Here is a 27,561-nt window from a genome sequence, read left to right as displayed (position 1 = left end):
CCTGCATCTGATTGGCCTACCAAGCTTCCCATTCTGTAATGCACAAGGAAGTGTCCTTCAGAATTCCCAAGAGCCCCACCTCAGAATTCTGGAGGCTTGCATAGAGTTATTGGGAGGCTTGGCAGCTCTCTTTAAGCTTGTAGATGGGCTATTTTCCGCAAAGAGATTTGGGGTACAGAGCCGAAGCTAAAGTTGACTAAAATAATTAGGGTTTAAGTGGTTAAATGTCTGAATGAAAATACTCATTGACATGAATCCAAAATACAACTACAATAGATGGTATAAAAATTATTATTATTATTAATTACATAACTCTAATGTCAAACAAGTCTATGAAGCCCATCAGTTAAATCTATTAAAAGGTTTAATATGCAACACAATTTTGCTTCATCTCCATGTCAGCTAAGGCTTCCTTGGCCTGACAAACTTGATGAAGACGCCTGGTTTACGTATTTCAACGTATTTGTGTTTAAGGTGTGTACATCTTCAGTGGTGGAAATGCACCTTCAAGGATGAATAAAGTAGCCCTACTGTACATTGCCCACTGAGGGTTGATTTGTACACTATACAATAAAGTGCAGCATTTTTTACCTCTGATTGTGCACACTCCTCCCAGTTATATGGGAATTGCGGTTCACTCCCTGGGTTTCCACCATGAATCTCGCCACCTCAATGTTTTCAAGGCCCTTATCCGATCTCACACGCGATGGCAAATCAAACTCCCTGACTGCACCAAGGAAGGCTTGAAGTACCGTCTGAGCACGGTTGTTGGTGGCAGCCTTCAGGAACACCACAAGGCGACTGAAACCATCAATCCCACCATAGATGACGAATCACCAGCTTATTTTTTAACAAAATAGAAGTTGGTCAGCATGAGCAAACTGTTCGAGAGATTCATCTGAAAGCTTTTGCACAATAGGTAAACATTGGTTTCAGGTACCTACCGGATTAATTTGTGATTCCCGTCTATATGCCACATGCAATTTGGTGCTGGAACGTTATACTGCCGGCGATATAGAGTGCGGTTGGCCAGGGCTCGAAGTTCTGTGCCCTCTGGGTCCACTCTTTTGAGTGATTTGCGCACTCTTGCAACTTGACATGGTAAAGATAAATAAACATATTTTCAGAATTATATGACAACATATAAGATACACTAAGAAGAAGAGAACACAAGCTCCATGTTAATCCTACAGCTTATGCAAATCATTATTGCAAAGGGTTTGGCTTAAAGCAATCTGCACACTGCAGACTATGTTATTACAATATTACTAATACATCTGCAGTGGTTAGAGGGGCTCGCACTATTCTATAAGTGAGCACTACATTGATTGATTGATTGATTGATTGATTGATTGATTGATTGATTGAAGACTATTAGAAGTTTGCATAGAAAAAAGTACATTTTCATGACGGTACAGTTCACTGGTACTAGGTCAATTAAAAGGAGATCCTAGAAAAGCACTTGGCTTATTTACACAGGAATTGTATTTACACATAATATAACATTGAATGACAGGCGGATAGAACACAATGCTATGCAGTAGATATAGTCAGGGGAAAAAAAAGGTAAATCAAAATAAAATAAAATAAACAGAGCAAAAAAATATATGCAGTAGGTAAATACAAAGAAGGATTAGGGGAGGGTAAGGCTGGGCTAGGTTTGTTATTGCCAGTTGCGAACGGCTGCCGAACTAATGGATGGTTTCTTTCTGACCAAATTTAGACCCTGGTGGTGTCATGTTTGTCTTTATGTACCCATTGAGCCTTTTGCCATGCCAATATACCCCCTTACTTGTTACACATGTGTTTAAGAGATTCTCTTAAATTACTTACATTACTATCCAACAATATTAATTAACATATCATCAATGAGTCCATGTGTGGTTTGCTGTGTGGGTGTGTTGAATTGAGTACAAAGGACCCCGATGTAAACAAGCCATAGTGCTTTATGGGAGAGTGTTTTCTGCAGTTTTACTGAGGTTAGGGTTAGGGTTAGGCATAGTTTTACTGAGGTTAGGGTTAGGATTAGGGTTAGGTTTAGGGACTCACTACACTGAGCACACACCCGGTGCGCATTTCCGAACGCACCCTTTGATACGCTCGGACTGAAACACCAGTAGAAAACACCATCCCAGTGCTTTATATAACCTGCGTGAAGTTGGCACCCATATGATGAAAACATATATACAAATGGTGTCATTATTTAGTGCTGAATTTGTGCTGAATTGTGCCGTAAATTTTATAATTTGTGCTGGTATCATTTTTGAGATAATCAAGTTATAGTTTTGCTGAGCCTTGCACCCCCAATTTTTTGGCTTCAAATCGGGAAAAAGGGGTCTCATTCTTTAGTGCTGTATGTGCTCTAATTTGTGCCGTTGAAATAATCAATTGTGCTTTTATATATATTTATATATATAAATATTTATATGGTTATGAATTAGCAGATTTAGCAGCATTACTGTGGTATGTCCAGCAGAGGGCGATAGAGATAATGGTAGAACATAGGAGCAGAACAGTGGTGTTTTGTAGAATAACTAAACAGTGATACCAGCACAAATTATAAAATTTACGGCACAATTCAGCAAAAGATTCAGCACTAAAGAATGACATTTTTATACTGTACATGTTTTCATCATATGGGGTGCCAACTTCACAGAGCTCTTTATATAGGGTCTAAATCCTAATAGTAGACCTTGTATTTGAACTGTACTATCCTGTGCTTTTCCTATGCGAACTGCTAATAAAGTATTCAATCAATCAATGATAATGGAACTATCCTAGTTTAGCATATTGGCTGCCATCTTGTAGATTCATCCAAAATGATGGCTGCAGGGAGACTGAGGGCAACAGAAAGTGGACATCTGAGCCATGTGTGATCGTGACATCTTCACAAAGTGTAAAGGTGATATTACAGAATTTTGGTCATAATTGATTGATAGGATAGCCCCTGGAGATGGGTGGTCGAATCATTCTTACCTGATACCATGTAGCTGCATTTTGTTGACAATAGTATTTCTGCACACTCCATACATGGCTCCGATTTCTCTAGTTTTGAAACCATGACAAAGGTACCACTCTATAGCCTCGGCGGGTATGTCAATGGCAGGTCTTCCAGCTCTACGTGGCTTGGGCAGAGACTGTAACACATGTGCCAATATAATGTCAACCTCTGAGGTGTCTAAACCTGTTAAAACAGAAAGGTCTTCCACCCTCTCGTAAAGCGCTTTAACCCTATCACAAACGTCAGTTTCCGGTAGTAGATTATTCTCAACAGCATTTGCTAAACTATTGAGAGCTGAAACAAGCTCTTGCAACGCCATTCCTGAACTGTGGGTGGAAGAACCATCAATCTAGCTAGCTATCGACAAAGAAAAGGTCCTTTTCACTTGAAAGGTTTTCACTGGAACCCAGTTAACAGGAGCTCAGTTAGTTAGTAATAGTCTGTTCTTGAGAGACTAAAGAACTACACTGTAGGGAAGAACGGCTTGATTACCCATAGAATTATTCACCTACGAACTCCATTATCGCGTACGTGGAAGTAGAACGATCAAGGAAAGTTACATGAAGACACATGTACGCCCAGAATTGTACGCCCAAAACTGAGACAGCGCCCCCACTTGGGGTAAGGGAGAACGTACCAAAATCATCCTACATGAACTGGAGAGTGGATACGATATTGATTTGAATGAAAATGTTTCCGCATTGGGCAGATGTGACTTATAAGGATTGGAATGTGACCTGAGGGCAGCATTCAATTTCATTGGTCCTCGCGCCTGGCCAATCAGTAACAGTTGGAGGCGGGGCGGAAGGCGGGTTCAATGCAATTTTGAATTGTTCAGCGGCAGCCATCTTTGTATCACAGTCAGTCAGTCAGTTAGTCTGCTCCTGCTGCCTTCAGTGAAAGCCTGATACTGCTTCAGTGCAAGCCTACTACTACACTAAACTATTAAAATCTTCACTACTTGCTACACTCCCTAAGCATATTGCTTCATCTGCAAGGTAAGACTTTTAAATATGAATTTGCTAGAACTAAATTTAGAAACTTTCATTAAGCTAAGGTTTGCTAGCTGACCAACTTAGCAAGGTGTTGATTTCATTTAGCTAATGTTAGCCACTGTAGCTTAGCCTTGTTACCATAGATAGTCTGCTATGTTGAAACTAGCTGTTCAAACTCTGCCTTGAATTGCAATGTTATTAAATCATTTTCAAATGTAGCAACCTAGCAGGTTGCTAATGTTAACATTTTAAAACATAGCTAGCAAGCTACTATTGTTAGCTACTAAAGCTTGGCCTTGCTACATAGCTACTCTGTTGAAATTAGCTGTTCAAACTGCCTTGAATTGCAATGTTATTTAAATCATTTTGTTGTGTTGGAGCGCCTCAGTGCGGCTTGCTCTTTGCATATCGTTTAAGCTGCCCTCAGAGCAGCATTGACAAAGTGCCCCCAGAGCAGCATTTTAACATTGCTCTTTGCATATTATGTATGCTGCCCTCGGAGAAGCATTGACCAACTGCCCTCAGAGCAGCATTTCAGCAATGCTATTTGCATATCATTTAAGCTGCCCTCAGACCAGCATTGACTAACTGCCCTCAGAGCAGCATTTTTAGATTGGTCTATGCATATCATTTAAGCTGCCCTAAGAGCAGCATTGACTAATTGCCCTCAGAGCAGCATTTATAAGCTGCCCTCAGAGCAGCATTGACTAACTGCCCTCAGAGCAGCATTTCACCATTGGTCCTTGCATATCATTTAGGCTGCCCTCAGAGCATCATTGACAAAGTGCCCCCAGAGCAGCATTGCTCTTTGCATATCGTTTAAGCTGCCCTCAGAGCAGCATTGACAAAGTGCCCTCAGAGCAGCATTTTAACATTGGTCGATGCATATTATTTAGGCTGCCCTCAGAGCAGCATTGACAAAGTGCCCTCAGAGCAGCATTTTAACATTGGTCTATGCATATCATTTAGGCTGCCCTCAGAGCAGCATTGACAAAGTGCCCTCAGAGCAGCATTTCAGCAATGCTATTTGCATATCATTTAAGCTGCCCTCAGAGCAGCATTGACTAACTGCCCTCAGAGCAGCATTTTAACATTGCTATTTGCATATCATATAAGCTGCCCTCAGAGCAGCATTGACTAACTGCCCTCAGAGCAGCATTTTAACATTGGTCTATGCATATTATTTAGGCTGCCCTCAGAGCAGCATTGACAAAGTGCCCCCAGATCAGCATTTTAACATTGCTCTTTGCATATTATGTATGCTGCCCTCGGAGCAGCATTGACCAACTGCCCTCAGAGCAGCATTTCAGCAATGCTATTTGCATATCATTTAAGCTGCCCTCAGACCAGCATTGACTAACTGCCCTCAGAGCAGAATTTTAACATTGCTCCTTGCACATCATTTAAGCTGCCCTCAGAGCAGCATTGACAAAGTGCCCTCAGAGCAGCAATTTAACATAGGTCTATGCATATAATTTAAGTTGACCTCAGAGCAGCATTGACTAACTGCCCTCAGAGCAGCATTTCATCATTGGTCCTTGCATATCATTTAGGCTGCCCTCAGAGCATCATTGACAAAGTGCCCCCAGAGCAGCATTTTAACATTGGTCGATGCATATTATTTAGGCTGCCCTCAGAGCAGCATTGACAAAGTGCCCTCAGAGCAGCATTTTAACATTGGTCTATGCATATCATTTAGGCTGCCCTCAGAGCAGCATTGACAAAGTGCCCCCAGAGCAGCATTTTAACATTGCTCTTTGCATATTATGTATGCTGCCCTCGAAGCACCATTGACCAACTGCCCTCAGAGCAGCATTTCAGCAATGCTATTTGCATATCATTTAAGCTGCCCTCAGAGCAGCATTGACTAACTGCCCTCAGAGCAGCATTTTAACATTGCTATTTGCATATCATATAAGCTGCCCTCAGAGCAGCATTGACTAACTGCCCTCAGAGCAGCATTTCAACATTGGTCCTTGCATATTATTTAGGCTGCCCTCAGAGCAGCATTGACAAAGTGCCCACAGATCAGCATTTTAACATTGCTCTTTGCATATTATGTATGCTGCCCTCGGAGCAGCATTGACCAACTGCCCTCAGAGCAGCATTTCAGCAATGCTATTTGCATATCATATAAGCTGCCCTCAGAGCAGCATTGACTAACTGCCCTCAGAGCAGCATTTCAACATCAGTCCTTGCATATCATTTAGGCTGCCCTCAGAGCATCATTGACAAAGTGCCCTCAGAGCAGCATTTTAACATTGCTATTTGCATATCATATAAGCTGCCCTCAGAGCAGCATTGACTAACTGCCCTCAGAGCAGCATTTCAACATTGGTCCTTGCATATTATTTAGGCTGCCCTCAGAGCAGCATTGACAAAGTGCCCACAGATCAGCATTTTAACATTGCTCCTTGCACATCATTTAAGCTGCCCTCAGAGCAGCATTGACAAAGTGCCCTCAGAGCAGCAATTTAACATAGGTCTATGCATATAATTTAAGTTGACCTCAGAGCAGCATTGACTAACTGCCCTCAGAGCAGCATTTCATCATTGGTCCTTGCATATCATTTAGGCTGCCCTCAGAGCATCATTGACAAAGTGCCCCCAGAGCAGCATTGCTCTTTGCACATCGTTTAAGCTGCCCTCAGAGCAGCATTGACAAAGTGCCCTCAGAGCAGCATTTTAACATTGGTCGATGCATATTATTTAGGCTGCCCTCAGAGCAGCATTGACAAAGTGCCCCCAGAGCAGCATTTTAACATTGCTCTTTGCATATTATGTATGCTGCCCTCGGAGCAGCATTGACCAACTGCCCTCAGAGCAGCATTTCAGCAATGCTATTTGCTTATCATTTAAGCTGCCCTCAGACCAGCATTGACTAACTGCCCTCAGAGCAGCATTTTTAGATTGGTATATGCATATCATTTAAGCTGCCCTCAGACCAGCATTGACTAACTGCCTTCAGAGCATCATTTTCACATTGGTCTATGATATCATTTAAGCTGCCCTTGGGGCAGCATTTTAACATTGCTCCTTGCATATAATTTAAGCTGCCCTCAGAGCAGCATTGACAAAGTGCCCTCAGAGCAGCAATTTAACATAGGTCTATGCATATAATTTAAGTTGACCTCAGAGCAGCATTGACTAACTGCCCTCAGAGCAGCATTTTAACCTTGGTCTATCCTTATCATTTAAGCTGCCCTCAGAGCAGCATTTTAACATTGGTCTATGCATATCATTTAAGCTGCCCTCAGAGCAGCATTTTAACATAGCTCCTTGCATGTCATTTAAGCTGCCCTCAGACCAGCATTTACTGACCTCAGAGCAGCATTTTAAGATTGGTCTATGCATATATTTTAAGCTGCCCTCAGAGCAGCATTTACAAATTGCCCCTTGCATATCATTTAAGCTGCCCTCAGATCAGCATTGACAAAGTGCCCTCAGAGCAGCAATTTAACTTAGGTCTATGCATATAATTTAAGCTGCCCTCAGAGCAGCATTGACTAACTTCCCTCCGAGCAGCATTTTAACATTGCTCTTTGCTTATCATTTCAGCTTCCCTCAGAGCAGCATTGACAATGTGCCCTCAGAACAGCAATTGTCTGTAACTTTGACAGCAAATGGAACCAAATCCATTTGGTTCCATTTGTACATTGGAACCAAATGGTTCCAAATGGTTCTTGATGTCAGGTTGCAGCGGTTAACAGCAGCAGGCTGTTATCGTTCTGGTATGAACAGTTTTTTGCACTTTGTTTATGTTTAGTGTGAACTTAATTCTACTCTCATACATTCATATAGGTTGACGGAGGAGGGGGTTCAAGCATCAGTCTGCTGAGGACCTGAAACACCAACAGCAGACTGCAGGGAGAGCATACAAGACCATTCTTGGGCCAAGTCCCGTTGTACTGCTTACTGAAGCGGTTTAGGGTCCAGCTCCCATATCCTGAGGTCTTCCTACAACTGCATCCTGATGGGTGGAATCATAGTGTACGGGAGCTGTACTGCTCTTCAGTGCGGTCAGATCAGCGGGCAGTTGGAGATTAGCTTCCTTCCCTCCATGGAATATATGAGAGGCGATGCATGGCCAAGGCTGAACGGATTGTGGGGGACTTCTGTTCAGGCAAGCGGTACCTTAGCCTTGCCATCCGCTCCAAAAGTACATTCTTCTTGGCTGCCATCAGACAAATGGACAAACATTGAACACTACATGCCCTGGACTAGGTGGCTATGTGGCCATTTGTCGGTGGCTTATGTTTGGCCAGATTATGTTTTAACCTTTAACCTTGGAATAGGAAAGAAGACAGCTTGACAATGATGTTGTGATATGAGACTATTATCTGTACTGTAACAAAATGGAATGTCTGAGAACCACTGCTCCAGTGAAGTAAGTGAGGTTTTCAGTGTTAATAATTGTTTTAAAACTATAATTGATTTAAAATTGTAATTCTGGTATGACAGTTGATTCTGATGTTGTATTTCTGTGAACACTGTAAATGATGTTTACAATAACAAATGATTTCTATCATTTGTATTAAAGTTAGTGTTGAAAACATTAAATAATGATTCCGCATTCTTTATTGGGTAATCTCTATAATCTGCTTATAACATTATAATTATAATATCACTGACTCCTCACACACAGGAAACATTGCTACACAAAGCACAAAAAGTAATGTACTGTAAACCTTCATTATACCGAGAATTACTGATAATGGCTTTATATTCATACTATGTTGCTAGAATACTGATGTTTTAACTATAGCATACTGGTCATGATATTCATTTATCTCTTTGTTATTATCTTCCACTATAATAGGTATTGAGTCCACAAGGACCCCCATAACTCTGAGGAAGATGTTATATTGTGTTCTGTCTGTCTGTATGTCACACTTCATGCTTCATATATGGCCACACTGCAAGACACTTGCAAATAGACCACATGAGCCCATATCTGGGAATGCCCATATTGTGTCAATCTCTATCTCTCTATGATGTCAGACGGTCAAAGTTGATCCTATGCCAAAGCTCCATTGCTCGCCCAGAAGTCTGCAGTCACCCAGGCCACCTGCTTCTAATGATATCAACGCACTTAATGCGAAATATTCACGTGCTTTCAGACTCTTCAATGCAGAAAGTATCCAGGATACTTGGATATTCAGTATCCAATAACTCACCAATGCAGAGATATTAGTAGTAAAATGTCGACATCTAGTGGTCAACCTCAGAGGAGCGCAAAAATAAAACCTGAGGTGACTCCCAGCCTCGAAGCAGATGCCAAGTGTGCTCTGTTCCCCAGTGTAACGCTCCACGCCACTGACCCCGACGGAGCGGCGCGGTATTGGGCGCCGATGAGCCCCGTGAGTCGCCACCGAGGCGAGCGCTAGCGAGCCGAGTTGCCGCGACGAACGGTGCGAACGGCGCCCAATCCCACTCAGCCGCGTTACCGAGTTATGTGCCGTTATGGACAGAATAGTAAATATTCAGTCCCTCACTATCAACATCTACCCCACTATCCACGTCATAGATATCCACGTCATAGATAAATGCACAAAAAAGGAGTCATTTCATCCGTTCATTAGCTCAGTCAGTAGAGCACGGATGCAACAAACCCACGGTTTGGGTTTGATTCCCCTGAGGGGACTAATATTCAAGGCGAGAGATATCGGCGCATGCGTACTTCAAAGTATCCACGGAGGATACTCCTCCGTGGATACCCAGTGCATATTCTCTGCATTCAAACGTCTGAGAAATGGTGAAAAAGTCGGATTGAATGCGAAGAGAGCAGTCGAAGCCGGTGCCCAGGCGGGTGTGTGCACACGACCATTTGCACGCGCCCTCGCCCTTAGGGGGCGTAGTAAGGTATTATGATACTTTACCTTATAAACTATCAGTATGTTTTGGATTTTAGTTACTCTAATTATAGCGTTATAATTAGATTAAATGCATTGTAAGTATATTTGTGAAGCTTTACAGATGGGATGCAAAGCAAGTGTAGCCAACAATGACTGTAGTCTCCTAAGGTCATAATACGTTCTACCAAAGACAGTATGTTATCTGAGACCAGATGAGTGAGTCATGTTCTTATGGGTACCGAGCTCCATTATGCGCTGGCCTGGGAGTGAAACAACCCAAAAGAGTTCATCCAGAGGTCATCAATATGTCCGCACCTGGACAAATGTGTCCATGGCAAAGACCTGTCCTTCTCCGTGCCAAATATTTGGATTTTCTATGGATGACCCGCTTCATCCCTATGCTTCTGTACAGGCCCATATTATAAAGAGATAATGTGGTTATTTTTTGTTTCTAAACACTTTAGAAAGTCTGCACCACACTGTTCATTTCACAGACAGACGTTATAGCTGTCTGACTGACAGTATGAGTATATAGAATGATGGAGGCTAAACCAGTTTGAAGACGACCATCATGTTAGCTATGACTGTGCGATAAAAGAAGCCTAGAGACTGGAACACAACCACCATAAGGACTACAAACCATGGATTATCATCTAGACCTGCTGCACAATATGAAATAAAGCTGCTACCTTTAAAGGACACAATGCAACATAGCTCTGTTTACACACTGCTGTACCCCCTCCAACTGTATATACAGTATGTTTCCCATTGTCAACAGTTTTGTCAATGTAAATGTATGTTCTCATGTCAATAAAGCAAACATCAATACTGTATATTGAACAAATCTGGCCAACCCCTTAAACCCTACCCAGTTTTAATCCCTCTTCCATAATTGGGTTGATCAATGCTTTAATGTCCTTATAAAGATTTAAACAAGGACAGCATTGAGGACCGTGACAGTGTCCAATATTGTGGGGCTGTCATTGACGTTATTATTGCCCATACAGTATATAATAATAATAATAATAGCTGTGATTTATATAGCGCTTTTCTTAGTACTCAAAGTCGCTTTACAATACTACATGTTTGTGTGTGCGTGTGTGAACGGCAGATAAAAACAACAACTTTATTAGGAAAAAACTAGAATAAGATAAGAAGATACAGTAGAAAACAATAAAACAAAAGTATGGTCTGAGGTCAGCTGGGGAAGGCAGTTTTAAACATATGGAACATGAAGTGTTACAGACAGACAGAATGACAGACAGACCATAATATAATATATTCCTCAGAGTTATGGGGGTCCTAGTGGACTGATTATTAGAGGTTTGCATAGGAAAGGGTACAGTTTCATGACGGTGCGGTTCACTCGTGCAAGGTCAACTAAAAGGAGATCATAGAAAACACTTGGCTTATTTACACAGGAAACCATTGAAGTATCTCATATACTCATTGTTGTAATACCTATTATAATGGAAGATAATAACAAAGAGATGAATCAGTATCATGACCAGTATGCTATAGTTAAAACATCAGTATTCTAGCAAAATAGTATAAATATAAAGCCATTATCAATAATTATCGGTATAATGAAGGTTTACAGTACATTACTCTTTTTGTGCTTTGTGTAGCAATGTTTCTCATGTGTGTGAGGAGGAGTCAGTTATATTAAAGTTATAGTGTTTACCCAATAGTTATAGTGTATAAAGCATGCAGAATCATTATTTAATGTTTTCAACACTAACTTTAATACAAATGACAGAAATCATTTTTTTATTGTAAACATTATGGTCATTTACAGTGTTCACAGAAATACAACATCAGAATCAACTGTCATACCAGAATTACAATTTTAAATCAATTATAGTTTTAAAACATCTATTAACAATCAAACCTCACTTACTTCACTGGAGCAGTTGTTCTCAAACATTCCATTTTGTTACAGTACAGACAATAGTCTCATATCACAACATTGTCATTGTCTTCTTTCCTCTTCCAAGGTTCAAGGTTAAAAAAAAAAACTAAGCTGCTTAAAATTGTCTATATCAGTGGTTCTCAAAGTGTATTTCGGGGACTCTCTAGGTTCCTTTATGGGGGTCTAAATCGACCCTTACACGTCTGTAACTTTAACAGTGTACAAATAGACAGAAAGACAGAGAGAGAGAGAGAGATACTGGTCTTATTGCATCTGGTAACATTGGGTGCGTTTATATGCACATTCAGAATGCCATTCAGAATGAACTTATTCCGAATAGAGCTTCATACCCAAACGTTTACATGGGACCTGAATACAAGTATTCCTCATTCCACTGTCGTTTACATGACCAAAGGATTCATTCGGAATAGAACTTTGGGCATGCGCAAAGTAGGCCTACTTCAGGTCGGAGAAGGGGGGACAGTACAGACAGCAGTTCATTCCGAATGGAGTGTTTATATGACAAATGTATCCCGATTGAAACGGCATAAACCACCTCTTCAGACCAGAATGAAAATTCATTCGGGTCAGACCGGAATGGCCATTCCTAAACGTTTATATGAGCATTTCTATTCTGAATGAGCAGTCATTCAGAATATAAGTGGAATACATCTGTGCATATAAACGCACCCATTGTCTTTCTCTCCCATGTTAAACATTCTTTGCTGCTTCATGGTAACATTCTCTTTTACTATTCATACATGTACAGGGCAAACACTATTTATTTACATGGAATTATGAAGTATTTTCAACCTTCAATCAACAGGTTTCCTGTAAGGCTGGAGAGACAACAAGGTTTAATTAATCTGGCCAAACATAAGCCACAGACAAATGGCCACAGTCACATAGTGACTGGAGGGAAGGAAGCTAACCTCCAACTGCTCGCTGAGCTGACCGCACTGAAGAGCAGTACTAGCTCCTGTACCAGTACCACACAATGATTCCACCAGTCAGGATGCAGTTGTGGGAGGACCACAGGATATGGGAGCTGGACCCTAAACCTCTTCAGGCACCGTAAACAGTACAATGGGACTTGGCCCAAGAATGGTCTTGTATGCTCTCCCTGCAGTCTGCTGTTGGTGTTTAAGGTCCTCAGCAGACTGATGCTTGAACCCCCTCCTCCGTCAACCTATATGAATGTATGAGAGTGGAATTAAGTTCACACGAAACATTTTTACAAAAACAAAAGTGCAAAGAACTGTTCACACGAAAACGGCAACAGCCTGCTGCTGTTAACTGCTGCAACCTGACCTCAGGAACCATTTGGTTCCAATGTACAAGTGGAACCAAATGGATTTGGTTCCATTTGTACACTGTCAATGTTACAGACCTATGTTAAATTGCTGCTCTGAGGGCAGTTAGTCAATGCTGCTCTGAGGGCAGCTTACATTATATGCATAGACCTATGTTAAATTGCTGCTCTGAGGGCACTTTGTCAATGATGCTCTGAGGGCAGCCTAAATGATATGCAAGGACTGATGTTGAAATGCTGCTCTGAGGGCAGTTAGTCAATGCTGCTCTGAGGGCAGCTTATATGATATGCAAATAGCAATGTTAAAATGCTGCTCTGAGGGCAGTTAGTCAATGCTGCTCTGAGGGCAGCTTAAATGATATGCAAATAGCATTGCTGAAATGCTGCTCTGAGGGCAGTTGGTCAATGCTGCTTCGAGGGCAGCATACATAATATGCAAAGGGCAATGTTAAAATGCTGCTCTGGGGGCACTTTGTCAATGCTGCTCTGAGGGCAGCCTAAATGATATGCATAGACCAATGTTAAAATGCTGCTCTGAGGGCACTTTGTCAATGCTGCTCTGAGGGCAGCCTAAATAATATGCATCGACCAATGTCAAAATGCTGCTCTGAGGGCACTTTGTCAATGCTGCTCTGAGGGCAGCTTAAACGATATGCAAAGAGCAATGCTGCTCTGGGGGCACTTTGTCAATGATGCTCTGAGGGCAGCCTAAATGATATGCAAGGACCAATGATGAAATGCTGCTCTGAGGGCAGTTAGTCAATGCTGCTCTGAGGGCAGCTTATAAATGCTGCTCTGAGGGCAATTAGTCAATGCTGCTCTTAGGGCAGCTTAAATGATATGCATAGACCAATCTAAAAATGCTGCTCTGAGGGCAGTTAGTCAATGCTGGTCTGAGGGCAGCTTAAATGATATGCAAATAGCATTGCTGAAATGCTGCTCTGAGGGCAGTTGGTCAATGCTTCTCCGAGGGCAGCATACATAATATGCAAAGAGCAATGTTAAAATGCTGCTCTGGGGGCACTTTGTCAATGCTGCTCTGAGGGCAGCTTAAACGATATGCAAAGAGCAAGCTGCACTGAGGCGCTCCAACACAACAAAATGATTTAAATAACATTGCAATTCAAGGCAGTTTGAACAGCTAATTTCAACAGAGTAGCTATGTAGCAAGGCCAAGCTTTAGTAGCTAACAATAGTAGCTTGCTAGCTATGTTTTAAAATGTTAACATTAGCAACCTGCTAGGTTGCTACATTTGAAAATGATTTAATAACATTGCAATTCAAGGCAGAGTTTGAACAGCTAGTTTCAACATAGCAGACTATCTATGGTAACAAGGCTAAGCTACAGTGGCTAACATTAGCTAAATGAAATCAACACCTTGCTAAGTTGGTCAGCTATCAAACCTTAGCTTAATGAAAGTTTCTAAATTTAGTTCTAGCAAATTCATATTTAAAAGTCTTACCTTGCAGATGAAGCAATATGCTTAGGGAGTGTAGCAAGTAGTGAAGATTTTAATAGTTTAGTGTAGTAGTAGGCGTGCACTGAAGCAGTATCAGGCTTTCACTGAAGGCAGCAGGAGCAGACTAACTGACTGACTGACTGTGATACAAAGATGGCTGCCGCTGAACAATTCAAAATTGCATTGAACCCGCCTTCCGCCCCGCCTCCAACTGTTACTGATTGGCCAGGCGCGAGGACCAATGAAATTGAATGCTGCCCTCAGGTCACATTCCAATCCTTATAAGTCACATCTGCAATGTATGGGGTGTCTTTGTCAACACATATTCTTGTTTTCTCAATATAGGCCACATTGTGACGGCTGTTATCGTTCAGTTTTGTTCCCATACCAGGGGGGCTATACATTTTGCTTTATAAAAAAATCTATTGGCAGTACTGACTGTAGCCTGTAGGCCTATGTAAGAATGTTTGGAGGTTGTGTAAAATGAATTAAAAAAGAAAAAAAAAATCTAACTCAACATTCTACCTCAACTTGGTTGTGAAACGTGACAGATGAGACATAGGGTACAAAAACAAAGTGATTTGATATAACAGTAAACTTACAGGGAGGAGAACATTGTCTTGGTTAACATCTGCATTCTCTTTTGTAGGATTTGTTTGGGGTCAACCGTTCTTGACTTGTATTCATTCCTGGTAGTGTGGGTAAATATAAGAAATGTACCCGCTAAAATGTGTTCAAAGTAAACACTGTATATGAACATACATACTGTATTTTAAAGTAAAACGGGTAACGGGCATGCAGTGAAAATTCCAGTACACAAGCAAAAGTGAATTTAAATGTGAAATACCTCACATCTAATAGTCACCACTAGCTACCTAGTGTAATCACAACTGACATCAAGAGATGGGTATTCAATATGCACAATGGTACATCTTTCACCAGAAGGAAAGGAAGGTTATGAAGAAACTCTTGTAGGGCATTACATATTTTATGAATAGAAAATGCAAAAACAAAGAAAATGGAAAGACTTAAAACACACTGCATTGTTGATGCCTGTCAACTAATTGCGTGGGGTACTCCATTTGTTTAGTTGTGCAAGGAGATGAGCTGGTTACTAGATGGAAATGGGCATTACATAGAACGGCCTTCAATGTAACTTGAGATGAGAGGGATGCTAGCCCAAACGGTATTGCAGTATGAAAGGATATACTGGACTAATATAGGGTAAGCAAACAGGCTGATTTTCCTAATTAATTTTTCTAGTTCCCACACTGGCTTTTCAAAAGCTCTGTCAAGGCATTTTAGATGAACGATGTCAGTACTGCTCCCAAGAAAGTGGTGAAAGTTCATTTGTTGGCGCCCTGACTGTCATATTTCTTTATACCTGAGAATTTCTTTTCAGACATTTAGTGACAGTTTAGTTGAAAACCATTGGCACGTGAACAAAGTTGGCATCATTGAGGGTTTTATCAAATGAAATTGAGATAAAGAACATGGTGAATGCAACATCATTCATATAGAACAATATCCATAATAGTTCTCTGTTTGACACATGGGTCAAACAGCATATTCCTTTTTGTCTAATGCTGTTGACATTTCTCTATAAGATCTAATAGAGCCACCATGTGTGCACAATAAGCCATAATGAAATATTCTGTCAGTATTAATCTGACATGCACATGTCCATTTGTACCCGTTGTCATTCAGGTACTGGCAGATATTTAAGTTATTGTTCACTACATTGGCGAAGGAGTTGGATTTTGATGTACAGTATGTCCTTCCCAGTCAACAGCAGTCTTGATCAACCTGAAATGACAGAATATTGAGATTTGTTATTTAATGATGATGATGATGCTGGCATCATTTGATGACAGACTGAGAACATTGAACTGAGAACATTGATTGATACTGGGTTATCTCTTCTAATTGCACCTCATAAATGCTTACCTGTCTCAAGATAGTAATCCATATTGCTGAACTGCAGACAAGAGGCCATCTAGTACAGTTGCAGCATTGAGATACACAATCATCTCTGAGAATCCATCTATAGCACCATGTACAATGATTCTCCATCTGCATTGTGAAAATATGTGTCAATACATAGGCTACCACAAAGAAGAAGAAAGAAAAGAATATGTATAATAACTGGTTGACCACATTGTTAACTTGTGTTACATTCTAACCTCCAACCCATCTCCCTCAACATATTTAACCATTTGGTTCACTAATATCTCCTTTGATATGATCTACGCTACATACTATGCAATAAAAAGGCATCCAGGTTTCTTTGAATTTTTTTAATTATGGCCACACATATAACTATTTTCAGAAATAAATGAATAGAAAACGCAATTAAATATAAAACATAATACTATTTGAAAAAAAAAAACATTTATATATTTAGTTGTATTTTTTATTTATATCATTGTGATATTTATTTATTTATTGATTTAATTGTATGTTTTATTTATTTAATTGTGATATTTATTTATTTCATTGTTGTATATTATTGAATTTCTGGGCAGACAAATTTCCATACATGTGTCTTACGGGTAGTGAAATGGTCTTGGCACATGCAGACACAATGGGGTAACACACACTGTGTTCCCCAAAGTCTGCAGTGCAGTCATGGTTGAACCAAAGAGATTCTATAATAAGAGACGGCACTCCCTATACATCCCATTACAACAAGCAGAGCCCATGTTGCTCCGCCATCTTGGAATGATGACGACTTCCGGTGGTTAAAAAAACATAATAAAGTCATGCTGTACAATCAAAAACTTGCTTTTATTCTGTTCTACTATGATATATTTAATGATTCTATATAACTGGTCTGTGTTGAACAGCAAAAAAAAGTATTATAGCCTATATATGCATACTACTATAATGATTTACTATTTTATTAATAATATTTATCAATGGATCAAAACTGGAATGACTTACTAATAATAACATTTCAGGGTGCATGTGTGCACATGCGTGTATATGCTAATGCATGTTTGCGTGCAGGCACACATGTTAAATATGATGTGTTAATACCAAATAGAAATGATTAAAACGCATCATTATAAAAGGTGGGGAAACTCTGCCCTCTGCTGCTTTTTTGGCAGCACTGAATCTGTTCCTAAGAGATTATGAATGACAAAACCATAAAACATTATATAGATGCCTTAATGGTCCACGTCACATTGATATAAACCAGTATGCACACGCCGGACGGCACCAAATGAACCCCACCGTTCATAGGATGCAATGGATGGCACTCGTGTTTAAAAATGCATTCCATCAAACTTTCAGATGCCGTTTTTCTCCCAGTGTGGAGGAAGAATGCGTAGGATTTTTACTGTAAATTTTCACTCTTGAAATATATAATCATTAGTTTCTGTTGATTGTAAACAATAATAGCGATTCAAAACAGTTGTCCTTCAAACCCCACCTCTATTCACCGTCATCAGAACAGAGGGAGCGCTCCTCATGATCACCCACCCGATCCACTGGATCACAAGCGTCTACAGCTCGCCCAGCTGCAGTCCATGAAGCCTAATTTATGCTCCGTCCTGCGACGGTGCGCAGACCTCCAAGCTCAGAAGGGTTGCATTGGTGACGCGATGTGAGTTTGTATATCAGCTACTCTTGACGCGGAACACCGTTGCGCAATGAAGTATATATGTCTCGATAAGGGCGCTCCCATGGGAGCACCTCACTAGCACACAAGAGGAGGTTGAATAACCAGTGCTCCCCAAAAGAACAGGTTTGGGGATCTGTTGGGAATTGATTACATGATACAGTCAGCTGTGCATTCAGTCTCAATGTTTGTAAACAAATTAATTGGCCTATAGACCTAATGTAAGCCCACATGATAAATTATTGTCCACAAAAGCCAGACTAATGTCAAACAGATAAAATAAATTAACATTAGACCAATTAGAACAATTCGAAATGTATTATTCATACCAAATTATTACTATTTCTTATAACTGAAAAAAATACTATTCTATGCTTCTATTGATCTGTTTAGCAGTCTATGATAATATGTAATATCAATGGTGATTTTCACTTTGTTGGGTGATCAAGACAGCTTTGGAAAACGTTATTCACACCCAATTTAATTGTTTTGATTAATTTAAGAGCAGAGCCATCATTCCAAGATGGCGGCAGCACTACAGCTGCGCCATCTAGTGGTGATTCCATATATTTAAGGACTGCCGTCTCTTATTATAGAATCTCTTTGGTTGAACTTCAGGATGACAGCAAAATCCTTCTTCTCAGAGGGCAGAAGTGGCATGTGACCTTGGCCTGTTATACACTGAAGAAGCTTAGCGGGTGTGATGGGACTTGGTGTGATGGGGCCATCGGTGACATCATCTTCAGGACCCTTGTCTTCAGCTCCCTTGTCTTCAGCTCCCTTGTCTTCAGCTATGAAATGAATAAGAGTTATGCTATAGTTTAACCCAATTAGATCTGAGTAGTGTTGTAGTGGAGTCCACCTAAAGCGAGTCCAAGTCAAGTCCAAGTCATATGGGGTTCGAGACGAGTCCGAGTCGAGTCCGAGTCAAGAGCCACTGGGAAGGGGTCGAGTCCGAGTCGAGTCCGAGACCAATGGGAGGCAAGTCCGAGTCGAGTCCGAGACCTATGGTAGGCGAGACCGAGCCGAGTCCAGTTTTCTTTTTCTTTTTTTTTTTTTTTGATAGGTAGGCTGCAGAAAACAATATATATGTATTTTTTTTTTCCGGACACACACACACACACACACACACACACACACACACACACACACACACACACAAACAATGCAAGAACCCCCCGTTCATGTGCATTCACCTGTCTGGTGTTTCCTACCAATACCTTTCAAATTAATGGCTTGTCTTCAAATTAAATCAATAGGTCTCCCCAAATTACCTTTGGTTGCTGTCAATGCTGTGGTTTAGGTTTGAGGGAGTTTTTGGGAGAGGTAGTTTTTTTTTCCCATACCAATTTTCTGTCTAAGAACTAGACATTTGAGTTGCTACAATTACATTTTCTCCCAGGCAGAGAACAAGTACTTTAGTGTACAAATAAGACTTGGCATATACTGCAGTACAATATCCCAAATCACAGACGATAATTAGGACTATCCAGTCTAATATCATGATATGGATATAATATTGATGCCCATGCACCAAAAGGCCAAGTGATAACAAAAATAATATTATTTAAAAAAGAATTATGTCTACTACTGTAATCTATAACATGTTTAAACATTGCTGTTATAGTTGCATTGAAATAGAGCATGCATGATTTTTGCAAAACGTTTTTCAAACAAACTCTTATCTTAATATTTTATTTTGACTAAAAGCTAAAATAAATAAATAAGGTTTTCCCATTCAAACACATAGCAGTAGTACGTGCCTGTCTGCATTTCATTGTTTAAGGTGAGAAATGTAGGCTACCCTATGTCATTAGTCTGATGCCTTTCAAGTATATACAAGGCAAAACAATACCCCATGTCACTGCTTCAAGTTGTTTTGATTCGTTTTAACCTCTCTACAGGGACTTACAATGTTACACTTCTCTCTGTTGATCAGTGCACTTTAAAACTTTCGGACAAGGCTTGCTTAACGAGTAATAGACTACACCTGGAAATACAAAAAGACGTAAATTCTTAATCCAGCTGTGCAGGTGGATTAAACTACACATGATCACAAAGGCTTGTGTTTGGAAGCTGTTAGGACTTATTTATTTGGGGACACAAGGATATCCTGCAGGTAAGAGGAAAGTGGACTGTTGTGCTGTTGTCTGTTTGGCGAAAGAAATAACTTCTGGGAAGATTAGATGCTTGCTGCTGTGCTGAGCGGGGGGCTCTACGTGTGTGTGTGTGTGTGTGTGTGTGTGTGTGTGTGTGTGTGTGTGTGTGTGTGTGTGTGTGTGTGTGTGTGTGTGCATGCTACTGTGTGCCTATCAGATGCGCGTCAGAATGCTCCGTTACTTAACAAGGCAGCTCTCTTAATGTTAACGTGAATGCGCTCCTCATATGGATATAACATTTATTCCATTGCATTGTAGTGACTTGACTCGAGTGGACTCGGTTGGGGGCGAGTCCAAGTCAAATTAGACCGAGACCGAGACGAGTCCAAGTCAAATTAAGGGCGAGACCGAGACGAGACCGAGTCAGTGAAAATTTGGACTCGAGTCCTGACTCGAGACGAGTCATTGACTCGAGTACTACAACACTAGCGTGTGTTCAAAGTGGGTCAATACCGCCACTCCGACATATCGCCACTGCGACATGTCGCGACTCCGACATGTCGCTATTCCGACATGTCGCCACTCCGACATGTCGCTACTCCGACAGAAAACGTCTCACTGACAATTGTGCGTCGGGCAGACAGGGCTGCAGGCGACGCGGCTGCCGTCTCTCTCTCTCTCTCTCTCTCTCTCTCTCTCTCTCTGCTATATGATGCGCACAAAAAAGAAATTAAGAAAGCCAAGCCGATCATGAGCATAATAAAAACTAATATGTATTTTCGCCGCCTAAAAATAGGCTAATCATGGCATGCATGCGAGCGTGCGTGCAGTGATGATGGGGGCGGTGGTCAGTCACCCAACAAGGCCAACAGCCAGTTGTGCGTCGGGCAGACGCGCACCAAAATGGCTTGCAGGCAGCGCGGCTGCCGTCTCTCTCTCTCTCTCTCTCTCTCTCTCTCTCTCTCTCTCTCTCTCTCTAGATAAAGTACTATGTTCTATCCATCTGTCTTTCAATGTTATAGGAGATACTTAGAGTGTGGTTCCTGTGGAAATAAGCCTCGGCTTTCTAGGATCTCCTTTTAGTTGACCTTGTACCAGTGATTTGTACCGTCATGTACTTTTTTCTATTGCAAACCTAAATACATTATTCAATTAATCAATCAATCTCTCTCTCTCTCCACTATATGATGCGCACGCACCTGGTTAAATTTAAAAAAAATAAAAAAAAAAAAAAAGCTTACGTCGAGCAAACAGCACAGCTTTTTTTTTTTTTTTTGTCTCCAATATGTATTATGCTCAGCCTCCGGAGAGATTCGGGTTTAACCCAGAAAGAAACAACCAAATCTCAAACAACAGGTCTGAAGTCAAGTGTCTAAGACTCTAAGGGTATCATATCAATAGGCCTAATGATTTAATTACCAACTCAATAAAATGCTGTATGTTGAAATGTAACTGGATCAGCACAGTAGGCCTATACTGTGCACTTTCACATATAGTCTAATTATAGCTGATCTACAAGCTCACCAACGCATCACAGCGCGACCAACGTGAACGATACAGCAGATTAGATATTTCCGAAGCAACTCTGGCATTTTTAGGAAATAATGAAAAATAACATATGACAGGGGTGGAAAAAGTACTCTCACTTTGTACTTAAGTAAAAGTATCAATACTGCAATGTAGATGTACTCCGTTACAAGTAGCCTAAAAGTCTGGAATTCAAAATGTACTTGAGTAAAAGTACGAAAGTATTGTCATCAAAATGTACTTAAAGTACCAAAAGTAAAAGTACAAAATGTTTGAAAATAGCAGATCTACAAGCTCACAACACGTCACATTGTGACGCGTTGTGAGCTTGTAGATCGCCTATTTTTAAATAGCTAAGGTATAGAATAGGGCTAAAGTGCATTAATGTATGTTTAATAATATAATAATGTATATCTGCAAAGTAACTAGTAACTAAAGTTTTCAAATAATCGTAGTGGAGTAAAGTACAATATTTGGATCCGAGATTTAGTGGAGTAGAAGTAAAAGTACTGAAAACTGGAAATACTCAAGTAAAGTACAAATACCTCAAAACTGTACTTAAGTACAGTACTTAAGTAAATGTACTTAGGGTTAGGGTTAGGGTTAGGGTTAGGTTACTTTACACCACTGCAAATGAGGAAAGTGCGCAATTTGGACATTTTCTACATTATTATTATTATTGGCTTCTTTTTTAGGTGATCTCTCTCTCTCTCTCGCTCTCTCTCTCTCTCTCATTCTCCAAACTCATTTATAATGTGTCTCTTCATTTAACAAATAAACCGTGATATAGGTGTGAATGGCGTTTCAATAGGTCGTCAGCTCCCTGCTGTGAACATATTATGCCCACTTAAAGTCGGTAAAGATCAAGGGGTTGGTTCCCCTTGATCTTTACCGACTTTAAGTGGGCTGAAGGGGTTTGCACAGATTTACCAGGCTTAAATGCCTTTGCTCAAGTAGAATGGGAAGGTAGCAGCACAGAAAAAAAAAAACCTTGGTTTGAAGTAGAGCGGTGAATCTGAGCAGCTATACCTACCCTGTGTGTGTTTGGGTGTGTGTGTGTACTGTACCTTACTGTACAAGTAAATTGTTTAAGAAGCGCTGATCCACAGTGTGTGTGTTGTGGGATTTCTGTATAGATCTATGAATTCTATGTGTTCTAGATCTGTTTTTGATTCTGTGTTTTACATCTATATTTTTACATTCTATGGGGGTACATTTATTGTAATCAAATTATTGTCTTTGGAATTTTTTTCATTCAATACTATTTCCTTATTGCTGAATCCAATTACAATAATATAATTTGATTGGGCCATCCATTGCAAATGGTGGATTTTGTATCGGTATAGGCCCAATAGGATAATAATCTACATTTTGTGCAATCACTTTTACACACATCCCCTAATTAGCAGAGGTAAATCACACCTCCAATCAGCTCCTGGGTATTATTAGACAGCAATCACTTTTACGTATATCACCTGTGTAGGCTAGTATAAAGAGCAGCACCTGTTGGCAACGTTGATAGGTATTTTGTTATGGTTCATATCATCTTTTTATCAATACATATTGATGGCACAGTGACTGTGTCATATAAGGTCATGTACACTACAGTACCCACAAGGTCTCCGTCTGGTAGAAATCAGACCTTATCTACTGCCATGGAGCCTGTTCCGAAAACAATGAGAATTGTTTTGGTATTCTAAGGCTCGGCCTGGAACATTTGGTGTCATCTAGACACCAGCAAGGACACCTCTCCCCCCAGGAACCCTGTGGACTCTTAGTCTTGTGATGTGTGGACAAGAAACATATCCTATTAACTGTTGAAACGTCATCCACTGACTGATGAAATGACCATACTTATACTCATGTCAAAACATAATATGTCAGAGAGAGCATGAACCATTGATTATTCTGTTGTACCTATGTCTTGAATACTCTCTCTCCATAGTAAACATTCCATTCTCACTCTGATCACTCTCCTGTCTTATTTCTGTGTGATGGATTATTGTATCTCATATGGGAATAAGAAGGTGTTGTTGTTTACAAATAATAAATCAATCAAATGGTCCTACGTCGCCGCATACTGATGTAATGTTGACCGACCGATGGATGGACAAGTGACCATGGCTTATTTAGCCGATTTGGGTACACTTTCTCTCCCCCGGTGGAACAGTACTTACACCACGTATAAAAGAACCAGCTGTGAGTTTGGAAGTTTACTGTGTTTTCAGACAAGGTTATTATTTTGACAACAGTACAATTTATTTAACATTCCCTGCTTGGACATCCGCCACTGGACCGCTGGACACATGGTTTTCTGTTTGCATGCTCCACGGTCCGAGGACGGATCTTTATGCACCATCGGTGACCGGAATAATATTTTAAGATAAGTATATTGTTTTCTTCAGTTATCTGCGCGATGAGTCGCTTCTCAGTTTGAATTATTGTTTAGATTTTTGATATTTCAGGGAGTCGGACAAGGCTAAATAATGTTTTAGTATCGCTCAGTCTATTTTACCTTCACTTGATTAAACACATAAATTGCTCAGACACATCTTATCATAGGCTATTGTCTGTGCCAGCCCAACATAGGGGAAATACAGTAGGACCAGAGACACCATTCATTATAACATTCTTTTAAATTATAACATTTGTAATTACTTTTTATTAATCCTTTATAGTTTACGGTTGGCCCCTGTAACATTATGTGTTGTGTCTTTGAAAAGTCGTGGTTATTTTATCAATAATTGTCCAGTATTATTTTGTTATCTGTCTGTTTTGGTACCGAATTTGCTCCGTTTACTCTACGCCTCTCACTCCCCCGCTTGCCCTCGCGAAGCAGAGTGGGGGAGTCAGAAGCAATATGTTATTTTTTAGACCGTATTTTGACCATTTCTGTTCTGGTAAAATAATTGGCATGAAGGCCTCTAATAATATTCAAATGTTTAGACTATAATGTATCTGACAAGTTAAGTTAAGACAGAACTAAAATGTCTCCTTCTCCACTTTCTCAAGGAGTGGACCCGATTGGACCTGCTGTCGGTGACCCCCCAGGATTTTTTTTTCTCCCCACCATGGTCACTCAAATTGGGAAAGGGGCAAGCCGACAGCAGAGCCAAGCGGGACACCACCTAGGTAATACAACTCACACACGCTAGGTTAATATGGCCCAGGAAGTCAAAGGCTCAGAAAAAGAAAAAAAAAGTGTTTAAGTTGATCTGCTGTTTCCATGATTTAACCTTGTCCATGAGGCCCCTGCGTCCTAAATAATGTTTTCCAAATTCCGTTGTTTCGTCGTTCCGGTTTGCCTTACAAATTACTTTTTATCTGCGGCCCTGTTAAAATCAGCCATTAAATCTGTCGTGTTATTCTTTTTAAGTCTTTGAAGTTCCGAGGTGGTTTTCTACACCTTAAAGCCATACTGTGTAAGTTGCTCACCTAGTGGTCATTAGCCCTATAGCGAACCGCGGTCGCGTCCGCGTCTTTCGGCCGTTTTTCGTACCTTCAGACCCCCGCGTCTGCCTCCACCTCGCTGAGATCTATCTTTGGAGGGGTCCCTTGTTCCTGTGCGTTCAGTAATTCCAGAGATACACTCCTTCACCCTGCCTGGTAGGCGAAATTACCTAGAGACTGGATGGTACAAACCGGCGACAACAAAATGGCGACCCCACTTCAAGATGCGATGTGATTGGCCGGCAGTTGTATAACCCTCGCTGTGATTGGCCGGTAGTGTGATGACGCAATTTTGGCGCGAGATCCGGTCCACGGCAAGGATCTCAGTTTACATATAGAGAAGGCTTTACAGGCTGAAATTCACGGCGCGGATCTTCTAAAACTTTTGTGTTTTAATAGTTAGGAGAATTTTAAGATTTGTTTTATAAAAAAAGTTACATAGTACAACTTTAACTTTCTAATCTATTTCTCAGTTTTTGTTGTAGGCTATTCATGCCTTTTTGCGCTGTAAATCACAGAGGTGTCCAGTACTTAAAGATTTGTACCTGCTGTCTTGAGAGTCTAGCTAGCTCTTAACACAGCTGCAGTTTTATTGTTTAATGTTGTTTTTAGTCTATTGTTTCGTCGCTTTTTGAAGACCTCACAGCCGTTGGTCCGGAACTGTGGGTCTTACGTTGGCAGCACAAAACTTCATTTTATTAAGATTTGCATTCATCCTGAAGTTAGTCAAGTCTCCTGAATTGCACTCCAACAGAAGTTGTTCTTACTCGTTCTGTTGTGAATTAAGTCAAGTCAGGATTTCACCGCCAGACCAGCATTGTGTTTCCTGGTTCTGTAGGAAGTTTTGGCCAGTGCATAAGACCGACACAGCTGGTTTTCAGCTATCTTATTTAACCAGATTACTGAGAGAAGTTATGGTTATTTGATCATGTTACGTTTGATGCTTCGTTTTTGTCTTATTCTTATTTTTTTAATTCCGTCTCAGGAGTTTTTAACTCAGTCTGTGAGTTCTCCCAAGAACCTTTTAAATAAGTACATGACCACTGGAACTAAAGAAGCCCCCTTCTGAATGATGTCCTCTGAACTGACTGACCCACGTGTATGAGATGTTGTCTACATGGATACATGTACTGTATGTACGTGTGTTTTAATCCTATTTTTCTCCCCTGGTTACAACCTTGGTTTGCAGGAAAATCAAACCAAGTATGAAGTGAGCGGTGCTACTTCTGTGTACAATACTGCTTGGCTTATGCTGCTTGCTTGCTCAATGCCTGCTGCTCGCGTGAGCTGCTTACACTGCTTATAGGCTGGCACGGCCTGTGTTATTTTATTATTATTTTATTTTGAGAAACTGTGGGGGTCGTTATAAACTTCGGGTGGCTGGTTACATACTGTATGCACATATTTCTCTCTCAACCCATTCCACCCAATCTATGAATAAGGGCAACCAACATTTTATTTGATCATGTTTCTGTTGCTCCTAATAACACATCTTAAATTATATTTATTTATTTTTATTATTTTTTTGACAGGTTTATTTATTTATTTTTATTGGACTTGACAGACTTGACCTTGGCTTGATTTCATGTTTTATTTACATTTGATTTTGGCCGTTTTTCTCTGTCCTCCTGTCTTGTTGAGAAAGGGGCACCATGTCCGGTGGAGCCGTTCTTTTTGTTTCGCTTCCCTAGGGGCTGGTGTCCATTTAATTATATTTTATTTATTTTGTTATTATTATTATCTTTTATTTTTATTTGAACCTTCTGTCTGTGTTCTGATGTCAAAGGAGCCCTGTTTATACAGTGCCTATGTCACAGAAGAGGCTCGGACATTTACTCCCTCTCGGCCTGTCTTACTGGTGTGTGACTGTGCCATGGCCATGGGGGTTATGTGTGAGTTCACTAGTAAAGACCACACCATCAAACAGAGAACCAGTTTAGTTGCATTTATTGAACATAGTGATGTGGAAACATTGTGACATGAAATGCATTGGGAGAGAGAGCAGCGCCTTGGTGACTGAAGGCTGCGCCTTAGGAGGCGGACGGATGGTGAAGTGAATGATGGAATGGGGACTGAAATGGTAGTAGAGGTGAATACTGGAGTGAATAGTGGAATGAAATGAATAATGGAATAGGTGAATATTGGATTGGATTATGGAAGGTGCGGGAGTGAATGCTGGGGTGGATGATAAGTGACTGGCTTGGTTAACGGGGGGAGAAAGTGTAAGTGATGGAGGGGTTTAACGGGGACGACGGGGACGGACGTTGGGTGGGAGGTGTAATAGGATGGAGGCCGTGCAGGGGATGGAGATTGATGACAGACGGG

This window comes from Nannobrachium achirus (genome assembly GCF_963921795.1).
Source record: "Nannobrachium achirus genome assembly, chromosome: 12".
Lineage (NCBI taxonomy): Eukaryota > Metazoa > Chordata > Actinopteri > Myctophiformes > Myctophidae > Nannobrachium > Nannobrachium achirus.
Note: the sequence above shows the minus strand (reverse complement) of the source record.